This window comes from Cavia porcellus, unplaced genomic scaffold (genome assembly GCF_034190915.1).
Source record: "Cavia porcellus strain 051 isolate PalLab524CR breed Dunkin Hartley unplaced genomic scaffold, mCavPor4.1 scaffold_23, whole genome shotgun sequence".
Taxonomy (NCBI): domain Eukaryota; kingdom Metazoa; phylum Chordata; class Mammalia; order Rodentia; family Caviidae; genus Cavia; species Cavia porcellus.
In genome coordinates, this window is record NW_026947506.1 from 36,452,557 (window position 1) to 36,474,262 (window position 21,706).

Below are 21,706 nucleotides of genomic sequence, written 5' to 3' on the forward strand. Positions count from 1 at the left end.
ATGTCTGACCTCAAAGTCAAAATGACCATGAAAAGGAAATGTTTTGAATCAGTTCAAGACATGGAGGTAGGCACAAAATGACAACACAAGATCTAGTCAGCCTGCTTTTCCCCTGCGCCAGTGGCAGCCATGGGCCAAGAAAGGAACCAGGAAGCGAGGCTGCCTTTCCCACGAGCCAGCGACAGCTGTGGGCCAGGAAAAGAACCAAGAGGTCAGCCTTCTCTTCTCGTGAGCTAGCTGGTGTCCGGGTTAGGAGACAAGAAGATCCCCTCTTTCCCAGGTAGGCAACTGGCTGATTTGGAGGATCACAGGCTGGGATGAGAGCAACTGAGGTACAAAACACAGCTTAATGCTAGTACTGATACTGACTCTGCAAGCCTGGGCCCAGTAGTCTATGCAATATAGCCACTATGGGGGATTTTCTTCTGCCTTGTTTTTGAAATTCAATACTGTTGTCATTTTTGATTTGTTCTGTTTTATTCCTTTCAAAATTAAAAAAAAAAAACATAAAAAGAAAACTTCCAGAAGGGGTTCAGAAAGTGGCAACAGTGATAAGTGTGTTCGAAGCCAAGAGGAGTATTTTGAAAGGAATTGATGGCAATGCCTCTTTTACTGTAATAACTTTCTAAATCTTAAGCGTTCACAGTATACATTTTGATCACCCCATGTGTCTAGCACAGACCTGCCGTGTGTTGGATGCTTAGTAATTCTTTGATAAAAGAACAGATTAAACCAGTAATAAGAGTCTTGAAAACATTGTTCTCATCCCAGCACCAACCTATCCAGCTCTTTAAAAATCTTCTGAAAATGTCTCAAGAGTTTTGAACTAGATTTCCAACATTAAGTTGCCATAGAAACCAGCAGAACACTTTCTTTCCGAGGAAGTGTTTACAATTATCCATAGAGACAGAAATATGAAAGAAAGCTGCCCATTTAAATGAAAATATCACAGGAATTAAAGCAGACACTTCAGATATTCTTGCTTTTTTTTTTCTGATAGAAAATAGAGGTGACAATGGATGTGGTAGCACACACCTGTAATCCCAACACTCAGGAGGCTGAAGCAGGAGGGTTATTAATGAGTTCAAGACCAGCCTGGGTTACAAAGTGAGCACAAGGCCAGCCTGAATTGCATAAACAGATCCTATCTGAAAAAGACGAAAGAAAGAAAGAAACAAAGAAAGAAAGAAAGAAACAAAGAAAGAAAGAAAGAAATGACAGAAATCCAGTAAACATGCTTGGAATGGCCATAATTGGTTAAGACCATTTATTTGGCTTTCTCCAGTTGGCCTAGGTAGAATCAGAGACAAAAATTAGGACGCTGAGCCAGGCATGATGGTGCACATCTATAATCCCAGAACTCTGGGAGACCAAGGAGGGATGATCACAAGCTTGGACAACTGAGCCACTTAGCAAGATGCTTTCTCAAAATAAAAAGCTAAAAAAAAAAAAAAAAAAAAGGTTTGCAGCTCAGTGTGAAGGCCCTGGGTTCAATCCCTAGTACAAAAAAAATAATAATAATTAGAGAAGCTGTCAGTTATTGATGGAGTCCTGGCTCTCTGGGACTGACAGTTGCATTGGTTAATGTTTGGCTTCCTGGACTGTTTGCTAGAGACAGCGACCTGACTTCCTGCAAGTTCAACCTGTAGATAACAGGCTCATTTCCTCGGCTGGCTGCTGTAGATACTGGGTCAGCATTCTATTCTGGTCATCATCCAACTTTGTATTCAGTCTCTCATTAGGACATTCCTTGTTCCATTGTAAAAATTCAATAACAGTGTCCGTGGAATAAATGGACTGTCTCTCTATGCAAACCTGAGCAAGTCTCTCACCTTGAGCCGCAATTCCCCTTTTTAAAAGTGGTGAGATATACAACCCACTCATAACCATTGTACCTGGTGCACAGGGAGTGGGCAGGAATTAATGGCAGCTCTTTTTTAGGCTGTTACTGGCCTCCTGCATGCTAGGCAGGCACTCTACCACTGAGCTACATCCTCGCCCTGCATTTCAGTATTTTTAAAAATGAAGATATTTGAGGTTGGGGACTTCGCTAGGCAGCACAAGTGCTTGCTTGGCAAACCAAGGTCATGAGTTCAATTCCAGGTGTATATATATATATATCCGAACCAGGCATAGTGGTACCTACCTGTAAGTGCTTTGGGAAGCTCAGGCAGGAAGATCTCAAGTTTAAAACCAACCTGGGAAATTTAGAGACTCTAAAAAATTACAGGCAAAAGTCATCCGCTGTACTATATGGGAGTAGGAGTTACATTTGAGGGGAGGATAGAGGTTGGAAGTGGAGAGGTCCTGGGGTATTGATAATGTTTTATTTCTTAATCTGAGTGCTTGCTACATGGCTGTGTTTATGGAACTTTCCCAGGTATTTTTCTGTCAGGTAGGTTTTACTCCAAAAAGTAAGTTGACTTAGAAGATAAGAAAGGTGGTTCTGCCCTCTGACGATGGCTTGAGGTGTGGCCATTGGAGGTGATGGGTCAGACTCTGGCCTGCGACAGCTGACTTTCTATACCTGGGGTGACTGATGGCAAGGCTTTTCTAGGCTTCTACCAAATAAGACCCAGACACTCAACTCAGGGCTGTGAATGGAGTTGCTTGATGGGACTCATGAAGTGGCCACATCCTGTGCCGAAGGCAGTTAGCCTGCTGTGCAGAAAGGGAACATCATTCCGGCCCACCGTAGAGGCCGCCTGTCCTCCCACCAGCCTCAGCCCTCTGGGTTTTCTCTCTAAGGCATGTTCCATGCTCTGAGATGAGCTGGTTTGCTTGCTTGCTTATCATTCTTCTCTTCCACCAAATGGAAGTTTCTGGAAGGTAAGGACTTGGTGTGCTGTAACACTCAGACCTCAGAGCCTGGCATTTGACACTCTGGAGGCTCCAGGAACAGGGATGAGAGACCATGAGGTGGATGTGGTGAGGGTCTGACGTCTCATTTAAATAATGGTCCATGTGTTTTGGGGCTTCCCATGGAGGGGGAGAAGGAGAAGGAGAAGGAGTAGAGAGAGAATGGAAGGGAAGGGAGAGGAGGGGAAGGGGCGCCAAGCTTTGTGTGAGATTCCTGAATACACAACTTCCTGACACTGACAGGATAGTTTCTAAACATATTATCAGAATAGCTTAGAGAGGCTGATGTAGAAGGCCAATTGCAGAGGAAACTCTTCGATATTTTACGTGGTCTTAGAAAAATTGTGAAAGAACATGTGCTCCTAGATTTGGGGTGAGGGGGCTACTGGGGATTGAACTCAGGGCTTTTGTGCTAGGCTATATTCCAGTCCTTATTTACTTATTTTGCGACAGGGTCTTGCTAAGTTCCCAAGTGACCCAGCTGGGCTTCAACTTGTGATCCTCCTGCCTCAGCTTCCCAGAGTACTGGGATTATAAGCGTGCACCAACATGCCCAGTTAAAGCCTAGCTTCCTAAATGTGAGTGATGAAAAAGCATGGCCCACAGAAAAGAAACTTCTGACAGACAAGTTAGAAAAGCTAAAAAGAAAAAAAAAATCTGAATTGTAGCATCAAGCATCTGATGTCTCTGTGTGGTGAGATGGTTCGGGGGCTCTAGAGTTACAGAGGTGTGTTTATTTATAAATGAGATTCTTCTCTAGAAGGTATTTCCTTTCCCGCTCAAAGAGGCTCAGCAATGACTCGTTTAATAAGTTGATGCATGAGGGCTTAGGACAAGCTCCTTAGCAAGGCAAAGATATTGCTCTTCACTATCAGAGACTAAAACATCTCAGAGCTGAAAAAGAAGGGCAGCTTGCAGGTTTCCTGAGAGAATGGCAGAGGGGGGGGGGTAGGTCCCCAAGAGCACATGGCCCTCGTCTATAAGCGCTAACTGGGCTGACCACTCTTGTGAACCCTGGGACAGCATCCCTTGTCACCTCCTGAGACTCAACAATGAAATAAGGGTCAGCACGACCACTGGTTACGTGGCCAGTAGAGCCAGTGCAAAGAAAGATGCAAATCTCCCCGTTCAGAGTTATTCAGAATTTCAAGCCAGTTCTAATGGAGCATGCCTATAATCTCAGCACTCTGGGAAGTTAAGGAAGGAGGATCATGAGTTTGTGCCTAACCTGGGCAATTTAGCACCAGTAAAGACTGAGGGCCTGTCTCAAAAAGGATTGAGGATATGACTTAGTGCAAAGACCTTGGATTCAAACCCCAGTACCAGGAAACAGACAGAGACAGAGACAGAGAGAGGGGTTTCAACACAGTGGTAACAGAGTGTTAAGTATGGTCTTTCTAAGTGTAGGACCCTGAAGACTATAAATCTCATACCCACAAAGCCAGCCCTGCTTACAATTTACAACCATAAGTACAACAGTATCCAGTTTACCAATAATACGTCATTGTGTCATTTAATTATTTCAATAACTCTATGAAGTTTCATTAGCCCTATGAGAAAAAGGGAAAACAGATACTCCAGTAACTAGGGCTCTATAGCTCAGTGGTACAGTACTTGCTTAGCACCACAAAGCTTTGGATTTGAACCCAGTACTAGGAGGAGGAGGAGGAGGAGGAGGAGGGTGAGGAGGAGGGTGAGGAGGAGGGGGAGAAGGAGAAGGAGAAGAAGAAGAAGAAGAAGAAGAAGAAGAAGAAGAAGAAGAAGAAGAAGAAGAAGAAGAAGAAGAAGAGACAGCTCTCCTGTAAGAGGCTGTGGTAGTGAAGGCAGCCAAGATGTTGACCAGGAATTTCCGAGTCAGTGGTGGAGACTGGATTTGCCCTGACAAGAAATGTGGCAATGTAAACTTCACTAGAGGAACCAGCTGTAATCAGTGTGGTCAGGAGAAACAACTGAGGCCAAGAGGATAAAAGCCGGGGGCACTGAACTGGCAGAAAAGAGCCACCGCCTATTTAGTGCTAATGCCCAGCAGTGTAAAATTTGCAGGGATGTGAGCTGGGCCAGAAGGTCAGAGTGTAATGTGTGTGACACTCCAAAGTATGAAGAAAAGGACATTAGAAGAAAGGACTGGATGTAGTGGTGGTTTCAGTGAAAGAGAAAATGTTGAAATATAGAAAGAAAAGAATCTGGTGGAGAATATGAGGATCTTTATCGATCTTTATCGATCAAAAATCTCGATCTTCATCATGTTCATCCCCCTCCTCGGGTTCAAGGTCCAGGTCCAGGTCCCAGTTTGCAGTCAAGATCTTGTTCCAGTTCAGAGAACGTTCGAGATATAGTGGGTCAAAAATCAAGATCCAGCTCCAGGTCCCACAGGGGCCCATCTTGTCCTCAAAAGAGATCTTATTCAAGTTCATCATCTTTTCTTAAGAGGAACAGAAGGAGAAGTCCTTCTAGATTTTCTTCTGGTGATGGGAGGAAAAGAGACTAACATGATCACGGTCACCCAAAAGCCAGGTAATTGGTGAAAACACTAAACAGCCCTGAGCCCAAGGCCAACCCCTATGGAACAGGTCATCTTCTCTATCATCCCATTCTGGATCCCATTCAAGGGCAAAACAGAAATAATGAATTAAAATTTACATCCTAAAAAAAATCCAGAACAGTGCATGAAACAGCTTTTAAGAAGTCAGTGTCTTAGTCAGAAGTGCTAAATGTGCTAGCAGAGGTGCATGCCTTTGTTTTCACAATAATACAATGTGTTTATTTGTGAAATTAAAAGTAAGTAGCATTTTAAGACATAACGCCCCAAATAAGAGCTCTTTTGTTCATTATTTATATCCATTCCCCGGAAGCCATTTCAGCTTCAGCCAGTACTCTTTGGAAAAAATCTGCTAGGCTGACATGGAAAAAAAGTTAAACTATGTTTTTCACTGATGTCAGAGTGATTGCTGCCATTAAAATTTCAACTAAGTTATAAAGTAGCCAGCTGGAAACTTCATTTTAAATTCCCTATGCAGAGCTTGCCTTAGAGTTATTATTCTTTCTTTTACGCAGTTTTATACTGGTTTTGCATCATCACATTTAATTCAAATAAATCTTGTGAGTTGCAGAAGGAGTGTTATTCATGTCCCTTTCTGATCTATTAATTTGGACAAGGGAAGAAACGCTTAACAGTTTATCAGTTCCTTCCTAATATGATTGCTTGTATTTTAAAATGTTTATTCTGAGTAAAAGGTTTTAAAAAGTTTATGCAGTGTCTTTTAAAAAATATCTAGTTACCAAATACAGTAGGTTAGAAAAGGCTAAATTGTACTTGATGGACAAATCGAAGAAAGATTTTGAAGCATATTTTTTCTTTTGATAAAGGGCCAGCAGAGACATGTGAGTCGAACATTTGCCTCGAGATCTGTAACTTCAAACATACTGACAAGCTCTTCTGAATAGCAATTGAATGCTGTTTCTGCATGATAAAAACGAGACTCGGTTTTTCATTTTTACATGAGAAAACTCATGGCTTAAAATGCTTTTTGAGTTTTGTTTCTCAGAGTTAGAATCTGTCACTTGAGTTCCATTTTGCTTTCTGATTTGAAAATACGGTTTCTCTTAACAGCATCTTCAATGACAATGCAAGGTAAGTACATGAAGAAATCAACAGCTGTGCTTCGGGTCTTTTTGTTATGGGGTACCGATTTCTCTCTCTATTTTTTTAACATTGTCTGCCGCAATTTAAATAAAAACAAGGTGCTTAGTAGACAGATCAAACACAGTTATATTTTTTTTATTTTAAAATCTTTTCCATTGATCTAAAGATGAATACAAAATATCTTATGTAGAAATATTTACATATTTACATATTCACGTGTTTTTTATGTCTTATTTTTCCTACATATACTCTAGGTTGCGCAAGAACTTTTACTTTTGTAATTGTGCCTCAGACTTTTCAAAAGTCCACCTTTTAAGTTGCCCGTATAGATCATCTAGATTCTATGTGTTACTATTTATTCTTGTGCTTTCTGTATTTAAAACTTTGATTATACTAGCAATTGCAAGATTATAAATTTAGCTAAGAGGAGTTGACAGACCATTCAGATGATCATGATTTCCTTTGGCTTAACCAAGCTGTACTAGTTCATTTTGAAAGGAAATGATGCTGTAGAAAAATGTAAATAAAGTCTGCAAGTCAAGCGTCAAGTGACGTTTGTTAGAAATAAACTAGAGATTAAAAAAGAAGAAGAATGACAAGTGACCGTGAGAGGAAGACTTGAGGTCAAATAGCTACCTAAGTGGTAGGGCCAGAACTCACCCTTGAATGCATTTGTCTTACTGCCAGCAAAAAATTCCCAAGCTGTTAGGCTCCTGAACTACTATAACCCTTTCTTTTATTTTTTTTATCTTAACTGTCTTTTATATACGTATACATATACATATACATATACATATACATATACATATACATATGTTGTTGCTTTCAGGTTCTCACACTAATAAGATAATACGATGTTTATACATATGTGTCTTATTTCATCAATGAGTATAGTCTCAGGTTGCATCCATTACCTATAAGAGTCTCCAGTGTATCCTTCTTTATGGATGAGTAGTACTCTATTGTATAAAAAATACCACATCTTTTTATCCATTCCTCAGTTGATGAATAACCCCTTCTTAATCTTAGAAAGTTAAAAGAAGCCGGGCGTGGTGGCTCACACCTGTAATCCTAGCACTCGGGAGGCTGAGCTGGGAGGATCATTGTGAGTTTGACACCAGCCTGGGCTACAAAGTGAGCTCAAGGCCAGCCTGAACTGCATAGCGAGACCCCGTCTCAAAAAAAAAAAAAAAAAGAAAGAAAGAAAGTTAAAAAAAGACAAGTTTGCCTTACCATCTCTGGACAAAGGACAATAAATAGACTTTCTGAAATAGAACCATCCTCCTCATCCACCAAACACATAGGCCTTTGGGAGGCACTTAAGATGCAAATTGTAAAATATAGCATCTCTCTCTTCCCCCAGCCCCGTTAAATAATTGTGAAAGTATTATTAAAAGCATAGCACTTGCACATTATATATAAGCAAAAACAGAAATAGAGAAAGAATGAGGAGAAGGGAAAACACAAGAGACAGAAAACACTAAAAGGAGAAGGATAATTACATGCAGCTCACCACTGCAAATGATTAATGCAGGAGAGAGGCGGGGACAGGAGAATCACAACTTAGCAAGGCCATGTCTCAAAATAAAAAACAAATCATAAACAAAAAGGGCTGGAGATGTACTTCAGAGTGGAAGACGTGCATCAGTCCTCAGTCCCTTAAAACAATTATGCTAAACTTGCAATGTCTCTCCTTGCAGATAAATTTATTTTAAAAAATAATAAAAACAATGAAATGGAATCATAATCTTTTTTTCTTGTTAGACATCACAAGAGAAGGAATCATAAATCTTAACAGCTTGATTTGTCACTTAACATATTATGGACCCTTTCCCTGTTAGTAAGTATAAACCTATATTCAGTCCTGTGATTTTTAATGACTATGTCTAAATCTCTTGTGTATGGGTAGAGGTGGCTATCACCAATGTAATCAGTCCCCTATTATTGGACATCTAAATTATTTTTGTAGTTTTACTATTACAATGAGCAACAGGAGAAAATCTCTCTGGCTAAATATTGAGGCCCAGTGTTAGTTATCATATTTTGGGTATGAATATGCCAGAAATGTCTTATAATACTTGTTGATTCAACCGATACTGATCAAATATCAGACACTGTGCTAGGTCCCCTGAAATCCTCATGTGTTGGAGAGTGGCTGGATCACATTGAGCACATCAGTGGGTAAACTGGTGGATGACTAAATGTGCTCTTAGGAGGTGGGGCCTGCATGGAGGTGCTCACCAGGGTCGTGTCCTGGAAGGCTGTGTTCTTGTCCCACATCTTCCCTTCTTCCTGCTTCCTGGCCACCATGGGGCGAGCAGCTTTCCTCCACTGTATCCCTCAGCCAGGTTGTCCCTCTCTGCCTTGGAGCTGACAAACCATGGACTAGAAATGTGAGTTAGGTAAACTTGTCTTCCTTTACACTGTGGATGTGGGGTGCTGTGTCCCAGGGATGAATAAGTGACCAAGACTAGCTGCTTCGTGGAGAAAGGTTGGCACTGGCCAGTGCAGATACCAGGAGACCAGCGAGACAATTACATTGTCCAAAAGACAGTTGCAATCCTGCAGCAGGAGGGAGCAGTAGAGATGCAAGGAGTGGATGAAGTAAGAACAATTTAGATGGTTAAGTGGGTGAATTTGGTCACGGCTTAGGGGAGTACATTAGCTGTTTTCCATTACTATAATTAAATACCTGGATCTGGGTCACCTATAAACAAGAGATTTATTTAGCTCAAGTTTAGAGGTCCACATGCACCATCATCTTTCAGTTTGAGTGAGGAACTTATGGTGTGGTGACCAGAATCACATGGTGGGAGTGAGCGACAGGAAGAGAGAACGTAGCTAGACAGGAAGCCACAGTATGAAGGGGCCATTTTTTCTCTATAACTATTCATATCCTGAGAACTAATGGAAATACCAGGAAACCACTTCTTCTTTCTGAGGCCACATTCCCAGACACCACTCACTGGGCTTCACTTCTTTTTTTTTTTTTTTCTTTCTGAGACAGGATCTTGCAATGCAGTTCAGGCTGGCCTTGAGCTCACTTTGTAGCCCAGGCTGGTGTTGAACTCCCAACGACCCTCCTGCCTCAGCCTCCCGAGTGCTGGGATTACAGGCATGAGCCACCATGCCTGGCTCAGGCTCCACCTCTTATAGGTCCCATCACTGCACTGAAGACCAAACCTTCTGGGCCTTCGGCAGAGGAAGATAAGCCTGAACCAAAGACAGAGCCACCAGGAAGGCTGGCAACATATGACAAATGCTATATTAGTGACCTAGTGTTGTGAGATGGATTCATATATTGAAACTCTAAGCCCAAGTACCTCAGAATGTAACTGTACTTGCAGACAGATCTTCAAAAAGATCATTAAATTAAAATAAGACTCTCAAGATGTAACTGAATGTCATCCAGTTGGTGTCTTCCAAAGAAGAGGAGATTGAGCCAGGCATGGTGATTAGTACGTGTCTGCAATCCCAAGACTCTGAAAGGCTGAAGAAATCAGATCTCAAATTTGAGGTCTGTCTGGGCAATTTAGCAAGACTTTATGTCAAAATAAAAAATGAAAAAGAGGACTGAAGATGCAGTTTGGTATGAAAACTCTGGATTCGATCCCCCAGGACTGCAAGAAGAAAAAAGAAGAAGAAAAAGAAGAGGAAGAAGAAGAAGAAGAAAAAGAAGAAGAAGAAGAGGAGGAGGAGGAGGAGGAGGAGGAGGAGGAGGAGGAGGAGGAAAAGGGGACTGAGGCTGGGCGTGGTGACCTGTAACCCCAGCTCCTTAGGAGGATTGCAAATTTGGGGACACACTGAGCAACTTAGTGAGACCCTTTCTGAAAATTTAAAAAGAATAAATAAATAAATAATAAGCAAGTAAGCTGGAACACACCAAGATATGCCAGGGACACATGTGCACAGAGGAAGGGCCACGTGAGGACACAGTGACAAAGAGGCCACCTGTAAGCTAAGGAGAGAGAATTCAGGAGAAAGCGACCCTGTTGACCCCTACATCTTGGATTTCCAGCCTTCAGAACTGTGAGACAATAAATTTGTGTTGTGTAATCCATCCAACACACTGGTACTTTGTTTTTCAGGCCTAGCAAGCATCCCCAGAGAATAAACAGCTGGTTCTTACAACAGGCAGGGAGGCATCCCCACCTCCCATGGCTACACTGAGGGGCCCTTGCATCACAAACACAAACAGAAATGGATCAAAGAACACTCAGCCCTCTGTCACTTGAGACCAGGACATCCACTCGCATAGCTAACACTGCCCAGGCCTTAGGGAGAAGGTTCTTTACCTCTCTTGCTATACATCCTCAAAACAGCAGATGGCCAACATCCCACGCCAGCAAGATTTGTAAATTGGGCCATTCCTGATCCCAGACATTTTCACACAGAACCATGGAACACAATAGATTCTTGCGTCATGAAGGAGCATTTTTCAATAGTGCTGGATGTCCACTCGCTCCTTCTTTTGGTCTTTTAATTTGCAGTTCCAGAGGCACCCAGAGATTAGCATGGTGTTTGCCAGAATTGCGTGTGACGGCTTGAACAGTATAAAATGTCCCCACAAAGCCTCTGACTCATAGGCAGGGCTTCTGGCATGTGATTGCATTATGGAGCTTACAGCTGGCTTGCTACTAGGAGGTGGGGTCTGGTTGGAAGAAGATGTGGGCCACTCGGGGTTGTGAACCAGAAGGGTTTATCTCCCTCCCATCTCCCTCTTTCTGCTTCCTGGACGCCATGAGGTGAGCTGTTTTCCTCGGCCCACACCCTTGCCGCAGGCTGTTCTGTGGTGGAGCGGGCCAACTACAGACTGAAACTCTACTGGTGGTGAACCAAAATAACTTCTCCTCCTTTAAATTGTGGGTGTCAGGCACTGGGTCTCAGCAATGAGGAAGTAACTAAGACAGAGAGTGAATTTTTATGTCAATGAGTGGACCAGAGGTGTCAAGATGAAACATGGCTGCTGGGTATGACTGTGAGTGGGTTTGACACTGACACTGACATCAGTATTTGTTTTGTTTTATTTTATTATTTTATTTTAGAGGGAAAAATGGACAAAAATAAATACAATGATATAGTTTCAAAACAGGATTAAAAAGGAATTAGCAATGGTTAATGTGTTGCATATTGTCTTTAAAGTAGTTTCTCAGATTACAAGACATAGGCATGCAAAATTAATCAACCATTATAAGCACCAACTGATCATTTCGGTGAACTAAAAGAAATTAGTAGCATAATTATGTTAGCTATCTTGTATATGTATATTTAATTTTCTTTCCCTTCCTTCATTTTTCCTTTCCCCAATGCCAGATTTTCTTTCCTTGTGAGCAGTTCCTTCTCCTTTCTTAATATCTATTGCAGATTTTGTATCTTATTTACTCTTTTAGTTTCCTACAGTCAGGAGACAATGTGCTGTTTACACATGTGAGTTTGATTTATTTCATGTATGAGTATGGTCTCTAGTTGCTTCCATTTACCTATAAAAACTTCAAGTTTGTTCTTTAGAGCTGAGTAGTAATGCATTATATAAAAGTACATCTTTTTTATCCATTTCTCAGTTGATGGACAATTGGGTCATTTCCAAGATTTAGCTATTACAAATTGTGCTGCTATAAACTTGGATGAATGTATATTACTGTGATATGTTTTTAATTCGTTTGGGAAAATACCCAAAAGGAGAATGGCTGGATTGAATGGACCTCTAATTCTAGTTTTTTGATGAGTCTTCACACTGACTTTCACAGTGGTAGTAGCAATCTACACTCCCACCAATAGTGGAGAAGGATTCCTTTTTCCCTGTAGACCCTCCAGTATTTGTCATTGGTTGATTTCTTGATGATAACCATTTTATCTGGGGTGAGATGGAATCTCAGTGTTATTTTAATCTGCATTTCTTGGCTGACAAGTGATTTTGAAATTTTTTTTCATACATTTATTTGCCATTTTTTTCATCCGAGAACTGTGTATTCATCCCAGATGCCCATTTTTGGATTGGGTCTTTGAATTTGGGAGGGTCTGATTTTTTTAATTCTTTATATGTTCTGCATAGAAGTCCTTTGTCTGAGGGACAGTTGGCTAAAATTTTTTCCCACTCTGTGGGTTGTCTTTTCATTCTCTTGGTGATTTCTTTTGATGTGTAGAACCTTTTTTAATAAGATGAGATCTAAGCTTTTGATTCTTTGGAGTACTCCCCATGCTGTTTGGATTTTGTTCATGAACCCTCAGCTACCCCTATGATGTCAAGATTTCTACCTACTTTCTCTTCCAGTAGACTGAGTTTCTGTTTTAATATTTAGATTTTTCATACATTTTAACTTTAGCTTAGTGCACAGTAATAGACATGGGTCATTTCAATCTTCATCATGTGGAAAGCCAATTTTTCCAGCACCATTTATTAAAGAGGTTATCTTCCAGTGGACGTGGAATCTTTGTCAAAGATAAGGTGGCTGAGTGTGTAGTTGTGTGTGCAGCTTCTAGTCTGTTCCACTGATCCTCAGGCCTGTTGTTTTGTCAGTACCATGCTCATTTTATCACAGTAGCTTTGTAGTATAATTCCAAGCCAGAGATTGTGATGCCGACTGCCTTACCTTTGTTGCCCAGGATTGCCTTTGCTATTCTAGGTCTCTTCTGTTTCCGAATGAATTTAGGAATATTTTCTCTAGATCTGTGATGTATGCTAATGGTATTTTGGTCAGGATTATATAAGATCTGTACAACATTTTGGGAGTATGGCCACTTTCACAGTGTTGGTTCTTTCTATCCATTTTCTGAGATCCTCTTTGATCTCTTTTTTCAGTGTTGTAATTTTCAATGCATAGACCTTTTATTTCCTTTGTTAGGTTGATTCCTAAGTATTTCATTTCTTTGTATATTATCATGAAGGGTGAGCTTGTTGTTTGTGCATATGAATGCTATTGATTTCTGAGGATCGACTTTGTATCCAGCCCATGATTTCCATTCTCTCCCTATCATCATCTATTTTTTTTTTACCTATCTCTACTCTAGATTTGCTGAGCACTTCCTTTATCAATGTTGACTTTTTTTTAACCTGAGATATTATTTCTGATCTGATTTCCTCTATAGCTTCATGAATTTGTTTGTTTACTTTGGTTGCTATTTTTTCAAAGAATTCAGGTGGTGTCTTCCAATTCACGTCACTGTCTTTTAGACTTGTTCTGGGTGGGCTGAAGGTCTGAGATTGCATTTTGCTTTTTTATCTTGTCATTTTCTATTTTAAAAATATTTTATGTTGTTTTCTGTGATGATCCTTGTGAGTTTTTTAAATTTTATTTTGAAAGTAGTAAAAATGCAACAGCACAAGATAACAAAGCCAATCAAGACAATGCAGTGAACTGATGATATAGGTAATTCTATTTGAGATAGCGGGAGGCATTATGGTAACCACTGTTGATCACCTTGTATTATGTTTTTACATTATCTGTTATGTCCACCCTTTTGATTTGACCGACTCTGTTCTGTTATGTCACATTTGGTTTTACTCTCTTCCAAAAAAGTAATAAGAACCGTGGGAGTAATAAAACCCAAAATGTATAGTAGTCAGTGTACAAAAGAGAGGAAAAGAAAGTGCTCTAAATGATATAACTGCATGTATATTTAAGTGTATAAGATAGACAATGATATTACTGAGTTTTGTTGGATCATTGAACAAAACTGTTTCCAGTCTCACTGTTTGAATGTCCACTTTATATGCTTTAATTTTGTAACTTGAACAAATATTTCTAAGATGACAATATATAATCCAGTAACTAGTTTCCTACTGTTTATTTTTTTTTCTGAAATTCTGTATAACTTGTACCTGTTGTACTCTAAGAAAATAGCTTCGTTATATGTGTATTGTAGCAAACCTGTATAGGGGCTTACTAAATGTGTTTGTTTTATCCTTTTTCCCTAACTGATATGCTAAGTGACCTAATTGATATGTTGAGCAACACTCTCCCCTGTAAAACATTGCAAGAATCTCACCTAATTGATATGTTAACCATTGTTGCCCTCTACAAACTACAGAAGCTGTGCTAAAACAAGCTAACAAGAGTTGTTAATCACTGCTAGGTGCCTCTATTCTCCGCTAAAGAGCTAAGAAAAACTAAAATGGCAATTAATTTACATTTGTTTAAAGTAACCTGCTTGTGTGCAGAGATTTGCGTGTGAGTTTAACCCTTTACCCTGACCTTGACACATAACCGCCGTTCTCTGTTCTGTATGGCGCCTTATTGCCTCCCTCTCCCCTCACCTATCTATCTAGGCCATAAAGAATTTGGGTTTCTGGTGACCTCCCCCCGACCCGGTGATGGTCTGTCGTAAAATGAGCCTGCCCCAATTTTAAGAACTGCTTAGCTTAAAGAAATTACCGGATAATACTATGGCCCAAACCCCAATCGGTGCTTTCCTTTTGTTCTCTATGTATCAAATGAGTTAGATATCAGGTCTTTATAAAACTTAAGTTCCAGCGTCTCATAACTCGTGACCCCTTCGCACTCACTAGCGAAGACAAGCTGTCCTGAGATAATTAACTCTCCACTTTCTTCTCCAAATATTGCTGCAGACGTGCCACTCTGAGATAATGTCAGTCTGCAGGATGGGAGTAATTTAAAAAAACACCAGGAACTCCCTAGATTGTCAGAGCTAAGTGGACAGCAATACAGTTTCCAGACTCGGGTCAACAAGTTTGATGGCTCTACAGGTTTCTTTGTTTCTCTCCCCCCGCCCTTTCCTCCAGCCCCTTTTTAAAGTCCTCCCTTCAGCTTCTGGAGGACAGTCTCCAAATTGGCTCCCGGAGACTGGTCGCCAGGCCTGGAAATAAAGCCTTTGCCACTAAATTTTCGGTCTCTTGCCTCCTTGGATTTTATACCGGGACCCAAGTTATAACAGTACCCTTTTTCTGCTTTTTTTTTTCTTCTTTTTCTCCTTAAATAAAATTTTAAAAAATGCTCAAAAAAAAAAAAAAAAAAAGACAATGCAGTGAAATTGGTACAGGATTTCACAGTAGGATACTAGGATAGTAGTAATAGGTACTATTGTATTGTCTCCTTCACTTCACAATAGTTATCCAGTCAATTAGGTATACCAAAATCAAACCAAAAATAGAACATTATAAAACCAATTGAGAGTACCGAATAGAGCAAAAGAAACACAACAAAACAATGAAAACAATCTTTGCCTTCAAACAGAAGATAGAAGGAAATGCCCCATATTTGCTTTACTGCATATGATCGTCCTCCCAAGAGATGCTGAGACATCTATCCCCAGTAGCTATGAGGAGGGGGGGGGCGGGAGGGGGAAAGTTGGCAGTAGGCTCACAGGTAATGGTTCTCTTCCTAGCCCATGCCGCGAGTGCTTACCAAGAGGGCAGAAGAATAAGCTGCTTGAGTCCCACCGTGGCCAGATCTCGGGACCTCCAGGCCCACGCCGCAGGCGCTTACCAAGAGGGTGGGTGAATAAGCTCAATCTTTGTGTCTTTTATAGTGAGTATCTATATTATTAGTATCAAGGCCTTTCTAGGAAAAGTCTGTTCTTCAAGGATGTCTTCTGTGTGGGGGAGATTCTTGGTTTGTGTCTATCTCAAGACTCTATCTTCCCAATTAATTAAGTTTTGGATGTTGATATCTGTTTGACTCAGTCCTCGGGCCTTGGGTATAGGGCTGTGGTGAGGTGATTACCCTGGAGCTTCCCAGTATGGTTATAGAAGGAAGAACCACTGATTACAACAGATATGACATCCTAGCTTAAATAAAAAATAGCAATAGCAATAACATCAAGCAACTTAGAATTTATAAACTGACAAACCGTGGTAGCTCTCAATTTTGTACTTCAGTCCACAGGAGCAGTCTATAGTTATACAACAGAACTGATCATAAATAAGGGGTTTGTATGCAAAGTGTTCCCCTTGGTAGAGTAGTTTTTCCCTGTAGTGGGGAAATTTAAGGAGGAGAGAGTATAAAACCAAGATAACTAGAAAAGGAAGTAGAAATAAGGCTGGAGGACAAAGAATGATCACACAAGGTTTGAGAAACCAGAGAAGGGGGCAGAAAAGAAAAACTGAAGAAGTATTTGAAGATTATCTGAAGTTGGTTCTGGGTTTGGGGGATGGGATTAGTTTTCTGTGGCTACAGTTCTCCCCCGTCATTTAGGAGAGTAAAAGAAAAGAAAAGAAAAGAAAGAGAGAAAAAAGGAAGAAGAAAAAGAAAAGGAAGAGAAAAAAAACCATTTAAAAAAAGTATAAAATAGAAAGGGGAGGGAGAGTTACTGAATCCTGGAGTTTTTCCTGAGTTGTTTGCCAGTCCTGAGGAGGCCTCAGTCACTTGCTGGCTTATATTGTTATTGTTTCGAAGTTTTCACACTCCTCCTCTTGCCTGTTCATCCTGTGGGCTATTTTTGGGACCCTTCTGTGTAAACTGGTGTTTCCTCTGGTCTCTGGACCTTCCCACACAGTTTACCTTGGTCGTGGCGGTAGCAAGGGGAGAGGCCATCTTTGAGTCTTCTGGTGTGGTTCACCTGAGCTGCAGTGGTAGAGGGGCTTTGAGAGGGGCTGCTCTCCTTCTGTGTTACCTGGATTCTCACTGAGATCCCGGCACTGCAGAAAGGTGGTGGGAGAGGTTCCACATCAGCATTTGAACCCATGGCTTCAGTAAACTAACTGACTGCTCCTCCCACTGCAGTCAGGCATTGTTTTATTTTTTTGAATATTCAAAGAGGGTAAGAGATTCAGAAATAAACAACAGAGGAATTGGTCCTTTTTGGTGGGAAGGGGTGCTGGAGGTCAAAGCCAAGGCCTTCACACTGAGCTTCATCCCCAGCCTTATTTTATTTTATTTTATTTTATTTTATTTTATTTTATTTTATTTTATTTTATTTTATTTTATTGAGATTGATCTCTCTAGATCAATAACTTTCCCAGGCTAGGTTTGAATTTGCAACTCTCCTGCCTCAGCTTCCCAAAATGCTGGGATTATAAGGGTATGCTACCGTGCTCCTTTTCCCTGCCTCACTGCTAGAGTTAAACATGTCATCTCAGCACCCTCCTCTCTCCGTGATACTTAACTACATCAAATTGAGTAAGAAATGCTCAGCTAAATTGGATCTGTATAGTTCTGGGTGTGGCTGAAGGGATTTCCTGAAAACAGAAACCCCGCCTCGGATGTGGGTGGTACCAGGAGGGGCTGCATCCTGGAAGGAATAAAGGGGAAAGGCGGGCTCGCCTGGTGCTGCTGCTGTGTTCTAGCCATGCCATGCATGGGCTGTTTCTCCTCTGTGATGCCCCTCTGCCCTGCTGACCTGCCTCAGGGCCAGCTGACAATGGACTGAAGCAAACTGCCGAAATAACCCTTTCCTCCTTTTACTGTGGTTATTGAATATTTTGTCTCATCAAAGAAAAAAACAACTAAGCAGATTTTTGGGGTTGGGAGTGGCTCTAGAGAAACAGAACTGTAAAGACAAAATTCTTTAATGGATTTAGAGATTCATGAAGTTGGCGTTCTAATTTGATGAGCCCTAAAGATGCCATGGTCTGTCCTTTGGATACTGCGGAAAATTCTGAGAGTCCTTGGTGTGAACTCCTTAAAGCAATTCACAGTGTAGATCCACTGGATTTCCCTAACTCACCACTTGTGAGATGTCAGGGATTCAGTGACTCTGTATGTGACATTTTTAAATGTTTTTGGCAGAGTGGGAAATACAGTGATGCTGGCTGGCTGCTCTTAGCATCTCTGGACAAACTAGGGAAAGAAAACAATGAGCTCAAAGCATCCACAGGAATCTAAAGTCTTCCAACTGTGAGGAGAAATTAGTAAAAGACAATAAGAAGCCCAAAGATTCAAATTCCCAGCTGCACGTGCGCGCGCACACACACACAGGGGCATGCACAAATCTAAATTTCTGTGTTCTGAGAGAAAAATGTCCTGTTCTTTTAGTCACAGGGCTGACATTGCAGAAACCCAAACACACTGCCTTATAATTTGATTGACTGAAATACAGGATAAGTTTAATGTTCCGCCTTGAAGGGTATCTGAAGTAAAGGTGAAGGTGCTGATTGGGAAAGAAAGGGATCCCAGAAATTAGGATGGAGATGTTTTGGAGGATTCTGACATGGCTGAGGATGTTGAGCTCCTAGACTCTAATGAGATCCTTTTGCCCGCCGCCTAGTGGTAGCGAAATCCCTATCCCCTCCCCTGTGGTGTTGGTCTCTCCTCCTGAGGAAATCATCCTGTGTTGACCAAGCATGACAATGCTGACACTCCGCAGGACCCACCCTCAGCACCATTTTTCCTTTAGGCCTCTAACCGGGCTTAAATCCCAGAAGGCTCGCAGAGGGCTGGCCTGCAGTTCTCTGTGGGTCACATCCATGTACTCCTGAAGTCCAGGATGACCAGCCATGGGCGCGTGTGTGCCATGGCCACGGTGTACAGCATGGCCAGCTGGAGCACCTCATGGTGGAGGTCCCTGAACCGGCAGGAAATGCACCCAAAGACCTGAAGTTAAAGTGCATTACCCCTCACCACTTGCAGCTGCCAGTCCTGGGTCTGAAGAAATGGATTTGCTCATAAAAGGTAGGTCGGTGGGTGGTGGTGTCATCCCACAAATCCAAAGTCTCTGACTGGGAAGAAAGGACAATGGAAGACCACTGTGTAAAGGATTCCTGGATTCCTGATTATTTCAGGACTCTAAACACTCCTAACAACTATCCAGTGTTGGTGATTCCAGTGGACTGTATCTCTGAAAACCCCAACTTTGCCGTTTTGTAATTCCGTTTGAGCAAGGTAGAAGTTTAATTAGCTTTCCAACTAACCAAATTTCTACATTCGAGTCTTAACCATATTTAAGTGTTTCTGTGGCTTCGGAAAAGCCATTGATTCTAAAGTAGTGGGTTTTGAGTTGACCGTTTTAAAAATTGTTTGGATTTTAATTGTGATGCAGAAGTCACAGTAACAAACATTTGGTTTTGTACAGACATTATTTTCACTCTGGTGGACTGAGGTCATATCCCAAACTGGGTATCCTTAAAAAAAAAAAAAAAAAAAGTGGGAATGGAGTTTACAGATATGGGATAATGCTGGCAAAAAGTACATCTGGATCACACTGAATTTGTTGATATGGGCTCATTAAGCAGGGATTGTGAATTTAATGTTGCAGCATGTGAGGTAAAGACAGGTGTTAATAGATTATTTGGCTGGCTGGCTGGCAAAGTATGGATTGAAAGATGGCCCACTGTGAAGGAGTCAGGAGTGCCTGATATTCCACAGTTCACTGTTAATGAGGAGATTCAGAGGCCAATGGAAAAGGGAATGCTGGCGTGGATTTGTCATTCTAAATCTACTCTGCCACACCAGAACGATCCAGAAGATGTAGCCTTTACTAACACCTTGAAAAATAGATTTTTGGAGGGAGCATCAGCATCCCTGAAAAGCCCTGTCATTGCTCTTCTTTGTGTGGCAGACTTTACAGGGGCCTTTGGTGACTCAGTTGAGAAACTTATGGACAGTGGTTTAATTAAAGTGGCAGTGGTCAAGTGGTAGCACTTAATTGCCAAAGGCAAGGTCCGAATACTGACTGCAGTGGACAGCAGAGGCAGAACAGTCATCAGAATGGTCTGACAGATGCAGACCTACGGGGTTGGCTGGTTAGCACGGTGTTCCCAAAAGTGAAATAGATAGGAAGCCTACACAGTTTTTACTAGATTTATACAAATGAAAACATTTAAGGGCAAATAAATAGAAATCTACTTCAAATCATGGTAACAGGGAATCACAGCCCTCAAACATTTCCCAGATTTGAGCCAGTTTGTAGACCCAGAGCTCCTTGAATGAAGGGGAAAATGGATTCCCTTGAAGAAGGACCTTGGTACGCTGCCAAAAATTTATGCAATCAGTCTTTCTCCCATCCTTCCCCAAATTTTTCTAGGGTAACTACACTAGGGAAAGGAAATGATCAGAAATTTAGGTATTCTACACTAACACTGGTTCCAGGGGATTTAAAACATCCATGAAGTCCTTCAGTAAGAGTAGGGGTCAGGAGATCAATGGAGATTTAGCAAAGGTCCAATTCACAGTGGTCCAGTTGGTCCTTGAATCCATCCTGTAGTCATTTCCCCTGTTCCAGAATTCACCATTGGGATAGATGTACTTAGTACTTTGCAGAATTCTTATATTGGTTTCTTAGCTTGTAGTGTGAGGATATTTTGGTTGGAAAGGCCTAACTGAAGCCATTAGAGTTGACTTTACCAGATGAAATAGTAAACCAAAAACAATATCGCATCCCTGGAAGGACTGCAGAGATTAGTGCCACTACCAAGGACTTGAGGGATGCAGGGGTGGTGGTCCCCATCACATCTCCATTTAATTCTCCCATTGGCCTGTGCAGAAAATGGATGGGACTTGAATTATGATGAGTTACCATAAACTGAATCAAGTGGTGACTCCAATTGCATCTGCTGTACCAGATGTGAATTCCTTGCTTGAACATCTCCTGGTGCTTGGTATGTGGCTGTTTATTTAGCAAATGCCTTCTTCTCCATAAGGCCCATTAGAAACAATTTGCTTTCAGTTGGCAGTGCCAGAAATACACCTTCACTGTCTACCTTAAGGTATATTAACTCTCCAGCCTTGTGCCACAGTTTAGTTTGTGGGGATCTTTTTTGTTGTTGTTGTTTGTTTCTTTGTTTGTAGGGATCTTGATCACCTTTCTCTCCTACAAGATATCAAACTAGTCCATTACATTGATGATGTTATGCTGATTGACCAAGTTATGCTGATTGGACCAACTGCTCTGGATTTGTTGGTAAAGCAATTGAGAGCTAGAGCATGAGAAAGAAATTCAACTAAAATTCAAGGTCCTTGTACTGCAGTGAAATTTCTAGAAGTTGAGTGTGGTACAGGGCATGCAGAGATATCCCTTCTAAGGTAAAAGAGAAGTTGTTGCTTCTGGTTTGCCCCCAAATCAAAAAAGAAGTGCCTAGTGGGCCTATTTGGATTTTGGAGGCAATACATTCCTCACTTAGAGGCCCATTTACCAAGTAGCAAAGCTGCCAGTTTTGAGAGGAGCCCACAACAAGAGAAAGCTCTTTAACAGGTCCAGGCTGCAGGCTGCTTGGCCATGGGGGCCGTATGATCCTGCAGATCCAATGGTAGTCAAAGCAGAGATGCTGTTTGACGTCTCTGGCAAGCCTCCAAGGATGAACGGCAGTGGAGG

General features: G+C 41.4%; 1 pseudogene; it reads left to right on the forward strand.

Annotated features, from left to right (window-relative positions):
* The first annotated feature begins 15,828 nt into the window (after nucleotides 1–15,828).
* Nucleotides 15,829–19,150, forward strand: LOC100716543 (histone H2A.Z-like; annotated as a pseudogene).
* Nucleotides 19,151–21,706: the final 2,556 nt, after the last annotated feature.